The 15,001-nt window shown below is 42.2% G+C and overlaps 1 protein-coding gene across 1 annotated transcript in view; it reads left to right on the forward strand.

Moving 5' to 3' along the window:
- Positions 1-15,001, forward strand: part of cped1 (cadherin-like and PC-esterase domain containing 1) — a 69,613-nt gene that overhangs the window by 40,433 nt on the left and 14,179 nt on the right. The window lies entirely within an intron of this gene.

Genomic DNA, 15,001 nt, shown 5'->3' on the forward strand with positions numbered 1-15,001 from the left:
TCAGAGCTTAGCGGGAGTCTGGCCTTTTGAAGTGTCTGCAGCTGTGAATTCCTTTGAGGGCCATTGAAAAGCTGCCCTGTGCTGTTTTAGCTGTTGGCCCACTGCCCCTGGAGACACAGAAGCAGGCTCTGTTAACACCCCCCCCACACACACACACACAACTCCCATCCAGACCAGGAGTGTGGTGTCACTCCACCCTACCGAAACAATAGCCGGCTTCATGTTTTCTACAGTGTTATCATACAGGAGTTAGGGAGGGTGAAGGGGGAAAGGGGGAATACTCATTATATCAGTCTTGTTAGAGCTGCTCGGTCCAATAAAAATGATTGCTGCACTCACTGGTGTTTGATCCAGGGAGGTCATGCCTGCAGGTTGGGAGAGCAGTGCTTCTGAGAATCAGCTCGGCTTCTGTCACCCGGATTGGCTGTAGCCTTTTTTTGCGGATTCCACGTGGAGTAGCGGGAGTTTTCCTGGTAGGCCATGGACCTGTGGGCCGGCAGCGAGCCAAGCAACACTGATCTGAAAAGATCAGGAAAAAGTCACAGTGTGACTGTGTGGTCGTCCTGAGGGTGGAAAACTGAGTGAGAAAAAAATGAAGTCCCTTGAAGCAGATGTGACCAAATGCCACAAATTGATTCATTTATTTGATAGCAGAACTAACATCCATGTAACAAGTGTTATTTCTGCTAATATGAAAGTGCAGCAGCATCTGACAAAACTCTGCACCACAATCCTATACTCTTCCTCTTTGCCTTAATCTGATTGCTGTATTGATGATGTCTTGGAATCATACATCATCGTTTTGTATTACTTTTCTGTCTCTCACAAGGCCTCATTAGTCAGAATCAATATATATATTGTTGGCAGAACCACTGCAAATTGTCTGCCTTATTCTTGACTGATGTCTGCTGTCCTGGTCTTGGATTGACTGCAGCCTGAGGTGTGCAGGTTCTGGTTGAGCTCCATATTGTAGAGCCTGTTCTCTGTCTCTACAGACATACAGTATCTCCATGATTAATAATGACGATTAATTAATCAATATCCTACAACAGTTGACATGCACAATTAATTAATCAATAACCTACAACTTTGAAATGAAATCACAGTCAAGGTATGTTGTCTGCCTGATGCACAGATACCATGTGTGCCACTTCCATTTCTGTGGTAATATTTGCATAAGTTACATTTGTAACTCAGGCCCTCTGAAATGTAGTTTACTACCTGTTGTATTCATCTAGTTAAAAGCTATTGCTTTCACTTCATCACTATCAATAAGGAATCACTGTTGTGTCTTTGGCTTGCTATGTTGGCAGCATAAGTTCGTGCAGTTTAACCTGTAGCACACATTATCACATATGCACTCTTGTTACATGGTATGTTGATGAGTGCAATAATGCACGAGCATACATATGTATGTACAGACACATACTTTCCCACTCCTCACTCCTGGTAGTAGCTGAGAGTTTTCCAGCTATATTGTGTTAACGATTTTTCAAGATTATTTTTTTCATTCATTCAGATCATTTTCACCTTTATTAGATAGTACAAAGTAGAGAGAGATAGGAAAGACTGGGAGAGAGAGGGGGATGACATGCAACAAAGGTCCCGGGTCGGATTCAAACCCAGGATGGTATGCGCCTCAGACCACTGAGCCACAGGACACCCAATGTTTGACCTCAAATGTGATTATAGTTGCAAAAGTTCCTCAGACAATAGCTACACAAATGCACTGGTCCCAGCACATCTCTTTTGTCATCTCTTTCTCTTGGTTACGACTTTCTTCCTTTAAAAGCCAATCTTAGCCACAGTCTGTCTTTGTAGTAGAGTTAGAGCGCCTATATACTGTATGTAAATGTGTGTGTGCCCTCATTAGTGACAGATGTGTGGGTAGTGTGGTAAAGCGAGTATGTTATGTCATTATGACAGAATGAGCGGATGTGTGAACGGGCTGCTGCCAGCGCCCTCCACTTTTCCACTGTTCCTCTGTTGCTCTGTTCCTCTCTTCCACAGCCCGTTCTGGACCAGCCTGCACTGGTTCTGTGGTTCCCCATAGAGCCATTTTGACTTTCTGGGAAGAACTAGCCATCACTGTCAGGCAGGCAGTGAGGGAATGCTCAGGCCAGCATATGCTAAGCACAGCGTCTCAGTCACCAATGCATGGAAAATCATCCCTTTGCTTGTGTAAGTTGCTATGGTAACCCCAAGTGTATCCAGTGTGGAGCAGAGGAGGGTTAATCAGGCATGAGCCGCTTGGCAACTCCACTGTATTCTATCCATATGAAGTAACTACTTGATTGGACTCTCCACGACTAGTCTTCATTTCCAGTAGTTTTCATTTCCACATCGTAATTACACCTCAGTCAGTGTAATTCTGCCATATGGGAAATAAATGCAGGTAGGAGAGTGACGTTATGACATTTCACGAAGGAGCACAGAACTGTGTAATAAAATCACTTAAACAGACATTAAATAATCTGTGACTTTTATCGACTGCTATTGGTGACAAAGGAACTGCAACAACATCGACAGGTCTCCGGTACAGCTTACAGTGGCCTGTAATGGACATAAATAATAGAGTCACATTTTTACAATAGAGAGGAGTAAGCTAGCTAATTAGAGCAAATATCCAACAGAGACGTCTAGTGATGCTAATTATTGGAATAATAATACTGTTTTGTCATTTTGGGGCAGGGAGTTGGACCAGAAGGTGAATTTTGAAAGCCAGAAATCTCAGCAGCTGGCCAAGTAATTGTTGAGTCACTGGTACTGATCAACAACCCTATCAACCCCCACTGATATATTATGGTAATTTCTTTTTGGCCCATAACCTTGTCATGGTTAGGGTAAAGAAGGGTTCTTCTTTGATGGAAAGGGATCAAATAACAGCAGCTCAATACCTGCTCCCAATCAGACATTAAATAGTTCCTAACCCTTGCTTGCACCCATTTATGTTCACAACAGGCCAATTATCGTGCATACCGCAAGAAATACAGTATCCCACCATGCAGCTGTCACTATTCATTAGGCTCTGGTCAAGACCACACTGTGATTAGTGTCATTTTAAATGCAGTGAGCCCCTGGCTTTAGAGTTCAATAGGACCGTCTCCCTCTCTATCCTGGATGGTCTCCTCTTTCCACTTGCATTCTGGTTCTCAGTTTTTGTCAATGCAGTCTGGTGTGACGTCTCTCTCACTCTCTCTCTATCTCTCTCTATCATGTCTTACTGTCTCGCTTTCCTCTGATCAAACAATTACAGTCACACAATCAAAAACAACTGCTCACCCTGCCTCTGAGGCCATGAGCTAATCTCTCCTGACATCGTCCAGGAGCGAGTTACTCACCAGATGGGACAAGATCCAGATCCAGAATCTCAGGTCAGTTCAGCTTTCATCACTGACCCCAAATGACTCATGACTGTCTTAGCTCTGGTCTCGTTTCTTCGTGGGGTTTTCAAGTTCTTAGGCTCTGGTCCATGTTCACTGTAACTGTAGCTTTGCCTTTACCTCCGGAGTGGGTATTGCGCCAGTCCCAGAAGCTTTAACCGCTGATGCTGATGGGCTTCACAGTGCTAGGGTATGGACTGGCCATTTCTTTTGCCAGTTACACCACTGGGAATATACTGTGCCAGATTACAGTACGTAGGGGTTGGAATCATAGACTGTAAAAAATGATGGACGTAGTGAGTGTGACGCCACCCATAGGGTTCTGAAGTGCCGTTTAGAAGCCAAAAGATTGGGTTTACGATTGTCGCCATGTTGACATTTTTTGGAGCCAGTGCAGCCAAAGCGAGCCTGAGGGTCGTCTGCAGAGCCACAACGCCGCCTACTATTGGTCCGTAATCGGCGACCTGTCGATCACTGGACAGGCAACCTGTCAATCACTAGAAAAACAACCCCGTTTTATAACCGTTATATCCCGTTAATGACACAATTATTTTGAAAATCGCCATATGGACACACATTAGAAGAAGTGAAATTAGCTACTGAGACCATAACCTCTTGTCGAAAAAATTTATTGACTTTATATTTTGAGCGAGAAGTTGGGTTGTGGTCCCATTGACTTGCATGGAGTTGGGCTGGATTTGGAGTCTTTTTGGAGCCAACCCCTAGCAGACGTTAGAGGAACTGCTGCCGCTGCCTTATTGGCTTCAAAATTCAGCCATGGTTTTGGCCGCTTGGTTGGAATTGATGTAGAGGAGAGGGAGTAGGGTTAATGCTTTCACATGACCACAGTCCTCCTTACTGAGCTGTTAGGACATCTAGACGAAATCAACGTCATTAATTAATTGCTTGTTATGAAGAAAAAATCATGCCTGTAATCAAACAAGTCATGCACTGCTTAGAGGACATGAATCCTGCAGGCCAATGTACCGGCAGCATTGATAATTCACTCTTGGTTTAGAATTTAATTTCATCGATATGCTGTTGTGGTATTTGTCTTTTTTATGTTGTATGCAAGTGCATAGAACACCAAGGTACAGCTGGTTGAACATCCGGCAGTATTGCTATTGCTGAATGTGATAGACAGTTGATACTGGCAACATTTTAAGCGTCATATCAAGTTTAATGACAACTGCTTTCTATTCAATTCACCAACAAGCCGCTCTGATATTACACTGCTCAGTACAATGAAACTTTGCACAAGCACTTATGTCCATGTCTGCATCACATACTATCTGATTATTCATGGAATTTTGTCTCTTTCTATTACTATAAATTTGCTATTGTGCGATCAGTGTCCGGGTCACATGCCTACAGTCTTTGGCACCGATGTTCAGAAAGCAACATGATGGAATCTGTCCTTGTTATGCGTTTTTGCGCATCAGTATTGATACAAATCTAGATGTCAGTATAGATTGAGGTAGATATTCTTCAGGGCATCTGCTCCTTGTTATGAGGGAAGAGGGAGACATTATTTCTGAAAATGTGTTCTTGTGCGTTTCTTTGTCCACCATGATGCATTTGATGTAATATTTAATATCTAATTCCAAAATGAGATAATGCAAGAAGTGAGGATGGATAAAGATCCTGGACGTTTACTTGCCAACTAAGGATGCATCACATGGTGACATGGCGGATGATAGAAAATGGGAAGCCCCAAGATTTACTGCGAGAATAACACATCACATCTAAAGAGTGCAACAGTGTTTAGTACAGAGCCAGCTGAAACAGATGGGAAAATGAACAGCTGTGTGTCTTAATTGATAGCACGCGCTACAGCGAACACACAGCCCATCTCAAACTTTAAGGATGCGTCTCTTTGTTGACTTTCTTGAGTTCATTCTCTTCAAGACACCTTGAGAAGAATGTTCTGTATGATGACACAAGTATAGACTTGGCATACTTGGGTTTGAAATACACCTAGAGGCTTGCGATATTCCCACAAAATTCCTTGATACCCTGTTACATGGAAAGTAAGGAAGGAAGTCCTGTCACTTTTGATGATCCCTTAAAAATTCAACCAACTGGTATGTGAAATGAAGCCGTCTATGAGTGTGGGAATAAGTGCCCAGGGCCTGGGACAATGTTCTCAGTTGTCCCTCCTGATGGTGGGCATGTGTCACTAGTCAAAACTATTGTGTAGCTCTCATTCACAATTGACTGCAGGTGGGAGATCTGAAGCATCAGCTTCACTTGCACCTGCTTCTCTACATCGCAATGGGTACTAGTTAGTATTTCATAATGTCACAGTACAGTCTGCAACATATATTAGGAGACTGGCTAGTAGTCCATCTAGAGTACTGTATAGTGTTCATGTTTTGTCCATACATTTCAACAGCTATGTGCTTTGTGGACGCTCCAAAATTGAAACAAGTTCAGAGCAGGTCCAGGGAGGTTGTTTGATGCACCATTTGGCTTTTCTAGCGCAATTGCAAATGATTAGCGTATTTGAAATGTGCACATCTGATGCTTACAGTGTGTTTCTGACTTGAGGGCCATGTGGGTGTCAGGTTGATTGTGGACTGTGCTTAATTGTCAAAAGCTTGCTGGTTCAATCCTTGGCACTTGCTGTGCCACTCAGCACCTGCAGCTAACCCCCATATACAGGTATATGTGTATCAGCCTGCTCCAAGGAAGAGTTTGATGAACAACCTAATATTAACTAAACATACTGTGATGGGTGAATGCATGGGGTATTTGTTTCTTCTCTTGTTTCTTGGATATTTCTGTATATAACATGTAATGCCGTGCCTGTTTGAAGCCATCTAGTGCCCATGGAGAGAATACTACCCAAAACAGGTTCCAGCTTTGACACCTACTTTTACTGCAGGTATTGCAATTTTAACTCCACTGAGCTGTTAGTATTGGGCGACTCTGTGGTAGCTAATGTCCAGTTGAGCGCTGCATAATAGTTTATATTGCTGTGCTACCTTGATGCAATGGTCAAAGACGTTGAGAGACTCCTGGAGAATGCTCTTGATGACCTAAATGTCTCATAGCATTTCATCAAACAGCATTTTTGTGACACTAGAAATAACCATAATTATTTGGGAATCATTATATGCAGCACGATTCCTGTGGTCAAGTACAGTGGGAAGCTTAGTAGTAGAAACTTCACAGCCTTCTGTTTTAATAAGTACAGGTGTTTATCCTGTCCAGACCATGCTGACGTTTTGGCTCTCTGGTCCATTTTATTAGTCTGGTGGTGTCACAATTACACAAGCCCCTCTAGAGAAAGTTGTTTCTGAAAATGTTAATGTTAATGTCCGACACTGGCTCTTCTTTATGTGAGATCACTCTTATATGAGACTTTTATTTTGGATAATTGTATTTCCCAATGGTGTGAGGATACTGTCAACGATGGATCTTTAGAAATGAACCAGGACCTCCTGGCCATCCAGGTTTATTAGACACTTAATTAGCAAAAGACTACATGCAACTGTACCATTGCCATCCAGGAATTATGATAAGATACTACTACTACTAAGATAAGTTACTTCAGAGCTTACCATCGACCCAAACACTGGATGCAACTGTTCTCAATGCATTGTTTTTTGACATTTATTCCTGTAGTCCTGTAGACTGGGAATCTTTGAATGTCTGAAATCAACTTCAACTCCATTTTGCACTTGCCAGTTAGAACTTTTGTTCATGAAACTAAATCACATCAGTAGGGAAACAAGAAAGCGCATATATCTCGTTGGCCGTTGATGGCCAATGATCGTGAAAAGTTCAGTTGAAGCCAACTTTGAAGCCAACTCAGCTCTGTAGGAAATTAATGGACTTCCAGTGACTTGTTTATTGTGTTGTTCACAGTGTGAATGTATGGTTAGGCTCTGGAAAACCCTGTCTGGAAAACTGGCATGGTGTCATATTTTAAATAACTTGTAAAAATACATTTTTATAGACAGGCTTTTATGTAGTTTCTTTATCTATTCCTGCTGCATTTTCTCCTGCTTTTTGTCTGACAATGTCTGACATTTTTATTGTTTCTTTATTACTTTAATTGCCTGGGAATCACTTTGTAACTGTGTTTTGAAAAGTGCTATTCAAATAAAGTGAATGATTATTATATATGCACGTCTGTTTGGGTGTGCATCAATGTGGGCCTGAGTGTCTGTGCAAGTGTGTGTGTGTGTGTGTGTGTGTGTGGTAATGCGTGCCTTTGTATCATGTTCCAGCAGTCTCTCTGAGGTCGTGTGTTGAAGGCTGAGCTGTCAGTTTAGTTCTCTGTTCATTTCCTCTGTGTGTTATTGGGAACTCTTATCTGATGGAACACCAATTCAACTTCTAAGGCTTATTATCCGGCACTGTTGCTGGGGAGGATGAAGAGAGTGGTTGTGTGGGTGTGTGTGTGTGTGTGTGTGTAGATCTCATTATCCCACAGTCCTGTTCATTTGATACATCGCATCTCTTGCAAAAGTCCTTGTGAGACATTATGTAACCTATGCAGCAACTATTGGCCATACTCCCAATAGTTCAAAACAATGCTCAAAACTATGCTATTTCACAGAAAAAAAGAAGAAACAGATTGTAGAGTATATATTAAGTATTATATTAATATTAATTATATTGAACTGGAAAACCTGGAAAATCATCCGAATGTTATAGGAGGTTTTCTCTCTTTTATCTTTGTTTTGGTCGTAGCGCTTTCTCTGTGTTCGCCACTATTTTTTCCAAAACAAACATAGGAATGCCTCAAACTGGCTAAATGGATGGTGACGAATCCATTCGTCCACAAAAAGTTCAACTGGGTTGAATTTACTGTCCGTCAAAACGGATGGAAATCTGTCAGACGGACGCGTCATCAGCCCTGTCCAGACAAAGGACAGCACTCATTGAAAATGAATTGAAATGGAACAGTCACATCGGATCAGTGTGGCCTAACCCAAACCAACTACAGGAAACGACCCCAAAACGCAATTTATTATGGGTATAAGGATAAGTATAAGTATGGGTATGAGGAGACGGATGTTGACATCTGATAGCCAGCAGTTCCTCATGCTTGGAAAGCCGAGCATAAAATGAAGCGAGGGCAAACCGCAGTCTGGACTTATGCTCATATTCAGCTATTTCTTCATGTGTTCTTAACTGGTATGAAGACCAGAGAAGGGAAATTACAGCAAAGAGTGCAGACAAGTCAATCATGCTAAAGTTACAGGGACTGGAATCAGATTTGTTTTGACCGCCCCTGCCGCCAAAATCTCTATGCTGACAGGATGATAAGTTACCAAAACTCTGTGCAATCAATGATCTACTAGTGAGTCCATGTGACTTTTGTTTACAAGTCCTGGTTTGTTTGTAATTGGGCAGTGTGAACTTAAACGAACCAAATACAAAGGTTTTCCACAAGTTTTACAAACTGTAATTGTGATCGATGTTTCCAGCCACCGGAATCTGTTTAATATGGGAGCAAGCCAGGCATCTTAACACTTACGTTTCTCATCATCAGAGTAGGGAATTCTCCTTGCATGTAAACGTAGCCGGTGATGCTGATCATGAGTTGAGTGCGGTGTGCACACAACAGCTCCCCCTGGCAGCCCTGTATCCCACTGTTTCCCCTGCAACTTACTGCAATCACATATAAGTTGATGCTTGGATTCCCTCCATGATTTATTGGAATTTTTTCGAGCTGCTTGATTGCAGCCATGTGTTCATTGTGTTTTTTGTGTTATGTGTGCGGGCGTATGTGTGAGTATTGGACAAAATTGTTCTCTCTTGGCAAGCAATTGCCTCTGTCTTGCCTGTTGGTAATTCCCTGGCTGTGTTGAGTCCTTCTGTACGTGACTGGAGGTGGGATTCCTCTTTCCTGCTTCGCCCCCCGGGAATAGGACTGTAGTTTGTAAGGAGAAAGGTATGCTTGCCCAAACCTATCGAGAACTTTGGGACAACCTGAAGGATTGCCATTGAACCAGCAGTTGGGAGAGTAGAGTGTCTGTGTGCTCGATCTATCTGTCATAATAATATGTGATGATTTGGAGACACAGTGAGAGATTTTGTTCTCTATTTTGCTCCCAAACATATGGACCCAAAGGAAGCCACTGACTGATTTGTCAGCGCCTAACTGCCTAGCTGCCTAGCTGTGGTAATATCTCAGCTGTTACCACTTTTTATGTAGATATAATGTTCCAAGCATTTGCGGGCTGCTGCATATGGTCCTATTTTTTTTTTCCCCATTGCGCAGTGTAATCTGTTGTTTTTGCTCTTCATCCTCTCTCCAGTGCTAATTTTCACACCATTTTTAAATTCAGTCATTGTCTTTTCACCACAATGTCCTTTAAATTGAGTCATAAAACATTATAGTTGATGAATATACATCTACTGCAGCATCTCTTTAACCGTAGATTAGAAGAATCAGCATCATTGCAGTAATGTGCATTTGCAACACTGAGACAGTTCCCAATTTATCTGTCATCATGGGAGCTGTCTGATATATATATATATTTTTTTTTTTTGCAAAATTAGACTGGATATTAAATGTTTTAAATGTTTCATTTTAACAAAACATTAACTTTTTTTCCCAAGGACAGTTACAATCATCATCTCACACAGTGATTTTTGTGTGGTCACATTTTTTGTCAAAAGCTGGATGACATTTTTTTTCTAATATTGTCATGATACAGAAATTTGATTTGTCATAGTCAGTGTTGACAACATTTTTTATAAGCAAGCATTTTCATCCTTCATTTTGTGATTCATTCACACGTAGCATTATACGTAGCATTATACTTATGCAACAGCATGACCATTTGAATTCAAATGAGATGGTTAACCTGTAAGCTTCTAAAATGTGAATATCAAATACACAGCACTTTGGAAGGAATAAAAAGTGTTCAAGTCTATCCTCCTTCTCATTGCATAATAGCGCTAACCAGTAAATTGCTCTTTGTATGTGCTGTGTTTTTCATTCCTGAGAAAATCAGGACAAAATGTTTTGGCAGAGCCCCATGTGACATTTTACCTTTCTGTTCTCATTTTTAGGATGTGAGACCTGAAAGTGGTTTCTCCAGCAGAGCTTATCCATGAGCGTGACCATACAGCATGCGATTACAACCTACAGCATTTGACTTAATCCTTTTTGTGACAGATTACATGAAAGGTCCTTTACAATAATATGTAATAACAAAGTCTGTGTCTGTGACCTGGGAGCTGGATTAAGTGAAAACAACTTGAAACATGCATTGCTGTATTAACTCCTTTTGAACTTCCTATTCAGATCACAGCACTCCATTGTTGGTTCCCATTTGCTTGCCTCCTATGTTTTTGATTTTGATGCACCATGAATTTAATTTGTTGGTGTTTCCATAAGGTCACTTGAAATTTTTCTTCAATTGGTAGTCATGGAGTATTGAATTTTTCTATCAGAAATATAGGGTATTTACATGACATTATACTAATTAAAAGTTTAACTCAGCAAGATTTTTATGTAAAAATACACCCGTCTTATCAGTCTAAATCACAAAGTGGGGCTGCAACAGAGAGGAGTGTCCCATCTCCACTAATTGAGACTGAACTCACCAACTTCAAAGATCTTTTTCCCCTCTCATTCCTTTGGTTTCCTTTGGTATAAAGCATCACAGACCGGCCGGGTTGGTAAACACGAGCGTGCTGTGTGCAGTTTACTGAGGTCATCTTACAGGATTTCTGGATATTAAAGTTCAAATTTTTCAAACATTTACCTCAGTTGCCATTTGGAGCCGCCAGCATACTAAGTTGCCTAGTGCAGCTTTAATTGTGGTGGTTACTGAGCTATTTAGAAATTAGAAAGAATATCTGATTACCTACAGATAGAAGAATTTCCATCTGTGCTGTTCTGCTTGATATAAACATACTGTTTTCTACTGTGCCTAAGGGGCTCAGCTGATCTCACAGGAGAGTTAGATTTCCAAGAACACAAATTTTCAGAACCCACATGGATCTCAGTTGGGAGTGCCTTTAATTTCACCAAACCTTCCAGTCCAAAAGCCAGAGCAGCAGCTAACAACCTCTTGAAGGCAGAGGCTCAGTCCTGGTGGAGATGGAAGCCTGTCCTTTTTACTTTTATAAAAGGAAAATGTGTGTATGTGCATGCGTGTGTGCATGCTTGCGAGCTCATATGAGGGTGCAAGCGTGTTTGTGTGGTTGCGTGTTTTGGTCCTGTTCGCTTTGTGCCACCATCTTAAACCCGACCATCCTTGCCAGATGCTGGCAAAACTGGCCCTCTATACCAGTGTTTACACTTCTACAGGAAATACTTAATCTCCCTTGTAGTCAGCTCAGAATTCCTAATTTTTCACCCTTTCTCTTTTCGCCGCTTTTTTTTTGTTTTTCACTGGAATGTCGGCCCTTCTTCTCAAGATCGACTCAGGCACTTGGTTTTTGAGTTAAGCTCTTTTGTCTAATGAGGGTTCATGTCTTGGTTCTGGAGGGTTTGCTTCTTGTTAGATTGAGAAGCCTTTTTCTGCCTCCCAAAAAGGCAGGTTGCTAGCCGTTCGCTAACAAGGCTATGGCACAGGTACAAGCTGCTATGATCTAATGGAGCCCCGAGCCGGATTAGCTGCCTGGCTTAGCCAGAAAAGGAGGGGTTGTGTGTGGAGGGGATTAGTGTGATATCAGGATGGGTTAGCATAACTCTTTGATCAAGGCAGATTGTTGCTGTTGTACTCTGGACCCTGTAGCTAACCGCTCATACAATACCATTATTGTAAAGTAAGCAGGCCAATTAGCTGGTAGCATACAATTGTTCAGGGATGAATGGACCAAATATGAATAACAGGCCACTAAACATCTTAAATGGCACTCTGAAATATCATATGGTAACAATATGTATTCCAGGGGTGATACTGCCCTATAATTATTGCATTTAAACTTAAATCCCTATACATTTTAATAATGCAACCTATGTTTTTAAGCATGGGTGCCAATTGGGTACGGCATGGTGTGGCACTTAGCCTAAATGAGTGCAAAAATTTTATCTTGTTAAAAAAACAACAACAGGCGTTTAAGAACAAATTCTTACTTACAATGATTCTCCCCTGATCACATCAGGGGAGAATTCAGGACCAATGTTCCCTCTACACCGATAGTTTGGTGAACTAATAGTGATAATGTATGGATGGTGGGATAAACCAGCTGGAGATTGGAGAAGTTTACTCCGTTAATTAAATTTAAAACCCATTGAAATTTAATCTAGAATTACATTGTGTGTGTACTGTGTGTGTAGCCCATTTGACCTACGCCCGACCCGTTCTCAATATCATCATCATTCGACCCTAACCTGCCCCACCCACGGATAAACCCGCGGGACCCGCAATTTTCGGATTGACCCGCGCATCACTAACGTTTAATAATTTATCACATTGACCAAATAATATCTTGTCAGTCATCAGTCATTGCTTCATGTAGTTGTCGCCATTTAGTCTATGTATGCCGGATTTCAAAATTTTGGTGGCATGTGATATTAGTTAGTGAACTGACGTCTCTAAATTGAAATAAACTTTCTACACGTAACTGTTTGGACCAGTCCCACATCCCCAAAGAAGCAGATGGGACTTTGACCTACTTCCTGCCGAACAAAATGCCCACTGCGGCGATGAAAACGACAAAAAATTCAGCTAATTCCCAGTAGAACCAAGTGGGGTGCAACGAGAGGTTGGGTAGGGCCACCTGAAGTCGCAACTGCGCAATGAATTTTAAAGAGAGGAACAAAAATTCGAATTATAAATGGCTGTCAGCTACGTGGCATGGAAGCTGGCAGGGTGCTTTCGAGACGGGGGGAAAGGGAGAGAGGAATGAGCAAGGGGATGAAAGGTGGTGGCAGTGCATTTTCCTCGGGCGGCTGCTCTCTAGCCCCGGCAGCTCCCTCAGACCTCCAGCCCTCGGTTTGCGCGTGTACACTGTGCACAGGTACGAACAAGAAAATCCCTGTTAAGTTGTCTTGTGGCACTTTGTTGCGAGCTGCACCGTCGCTGTGCAGAATGTGACGCCGCCACGCGAAGCCCCTCAGAAGGAAAGGAGGGAGTGTGGAGTGTGTGTGTTTGCGCGAACGTGCGAGTGTGTACGCATCGGTAGGATGTGTGTTGCGGATCTTGTGTGTGTCCGGCGGTGTGGGGTTGAGGCTCCGGCGGCCTTTCTGAAGTCGGGGCCAGACGTAGCGGCTCCCACGGGGCCTCTGGGATTACAGAACCGCCCACTGTCGTTCATCTGGTTGGGTTTATTTGACCTGTGAACTTTGACCAGTGGAGACCGATGGAGCAATGCCCGCCGGACCCTTTGATACAAAAGAGGGACGATAAACAAAAGAGGTCGAAAGAAGTAAAACCAGTGATTTGAAAGGGAAAAGAGCGTCATCTGTGGGATCTCGGAAAGTGGACGGAAGAGAAGAGAAGAGAAGAGAAGAGAAGAGAAGAGAAGAGAAGAGAAGAGAAGAGAAGAGAAGAGAAGGAGGTCAGAAGAAAATTCAAGGGGCAGCCGGACAGAAAGTTGAGTAATCAAGAGATGGTGTCAGGAGATGAAGAGGGACAATAAACAGAGAGGTCAAAAGAAGTAAAACCAGTGATTTGAAAGCGAAGAGTTGGATCTCGAGAAGAGAAGAGAAGAGAAGAGAAGAGAAGAGAAGAAAATTTGGGGCAGCCAGACAGAAAGTTGAGCAATCGAGAGATGGTGTCAGGAGGAGATGAAAAGAAGCTCATTGGTCAAACGTAATAGAGGAAAATTGAAAAAAAATAAGTCCTTACCATACACACTGAGTAGCTGAAAGAGAGATGGAGCAAGAATTGCAGCTGCAGTACATATAAGATTTTCATCACCTACCTTTATAAATGATCCACAAGTGTCAAGTTTTCACCGAGCCCCAGCCATAAATGTAGTCAGGAGAGCTATAAGAATCAGTCTGAATTCCTTCATTGTAGCAGATGCTATCAAATGATCCATTCCCTCAAAAAAGTGCAGTGCATGGAAATAGTTGAGGCGTTAAAGTAATAATCCGCGACATCCTCATATAAATAAATGTCAGTTTTGCTACTCTCTATAGCCGATTGATATAACACAATAGTGATTCAACCTATAGCCAGTTCATGAAAGCTTTTACATTTGCTGTTCTGAGCACTGTGTGTCTGGTAGCTCTTTCCCAGGAAAAATCCTCTGGTGCACAGGATGTGATGCATTTTGAGTTTCTGGTTTGTGTGGAACACATAGGATAAGAACTGGGTAGTTAGCATGAGCAGTGATAGCCACCATGGCTGAACAGACAAAGAAAAGAGCACCACCTACAGAGGCTCAAACTTCACCAACAGAAAATCAAAGCAAAAAGTCGTCACAGTACTGGGCACACTGTTTGATTGACAGGTGATCCCTGGGAAGTGCAGTGCAGAAACACCACAGCAATAAGCGCTTAGCACCAAAGATGGAGACAAAATAAAATGAGGATCTCGCACTTTTACCACTTTAAGTCCACTGCCTCTGGAGCCTTGAATCAAATTCCAACAGATATTTCTCTCCTGTGTTTCACCTACTCTTCTTCTACGTCTTCCTTTCTGCCTTCCAACTGTCTCAAAAATAAAGAAATACTCAAGGCCAGTGGA

The sequence above is a fragment of the Centroberyx gerrardi genome, chromosome 24, assembly GCF_048128805.1.
Source record: "Centroberyx gerrardi isolate f3 chromosome 24, fCenGer3.hap1.cur.20231027, whole genome shotgun sequence".
Taxonomy (NCBI): domain Eukaryota; kingdom Metazoa; phylum Chordata; class Actinopteri; order Beryciformes; family Berycidae; genus Centroberyx; species Centroberyx gerrardi.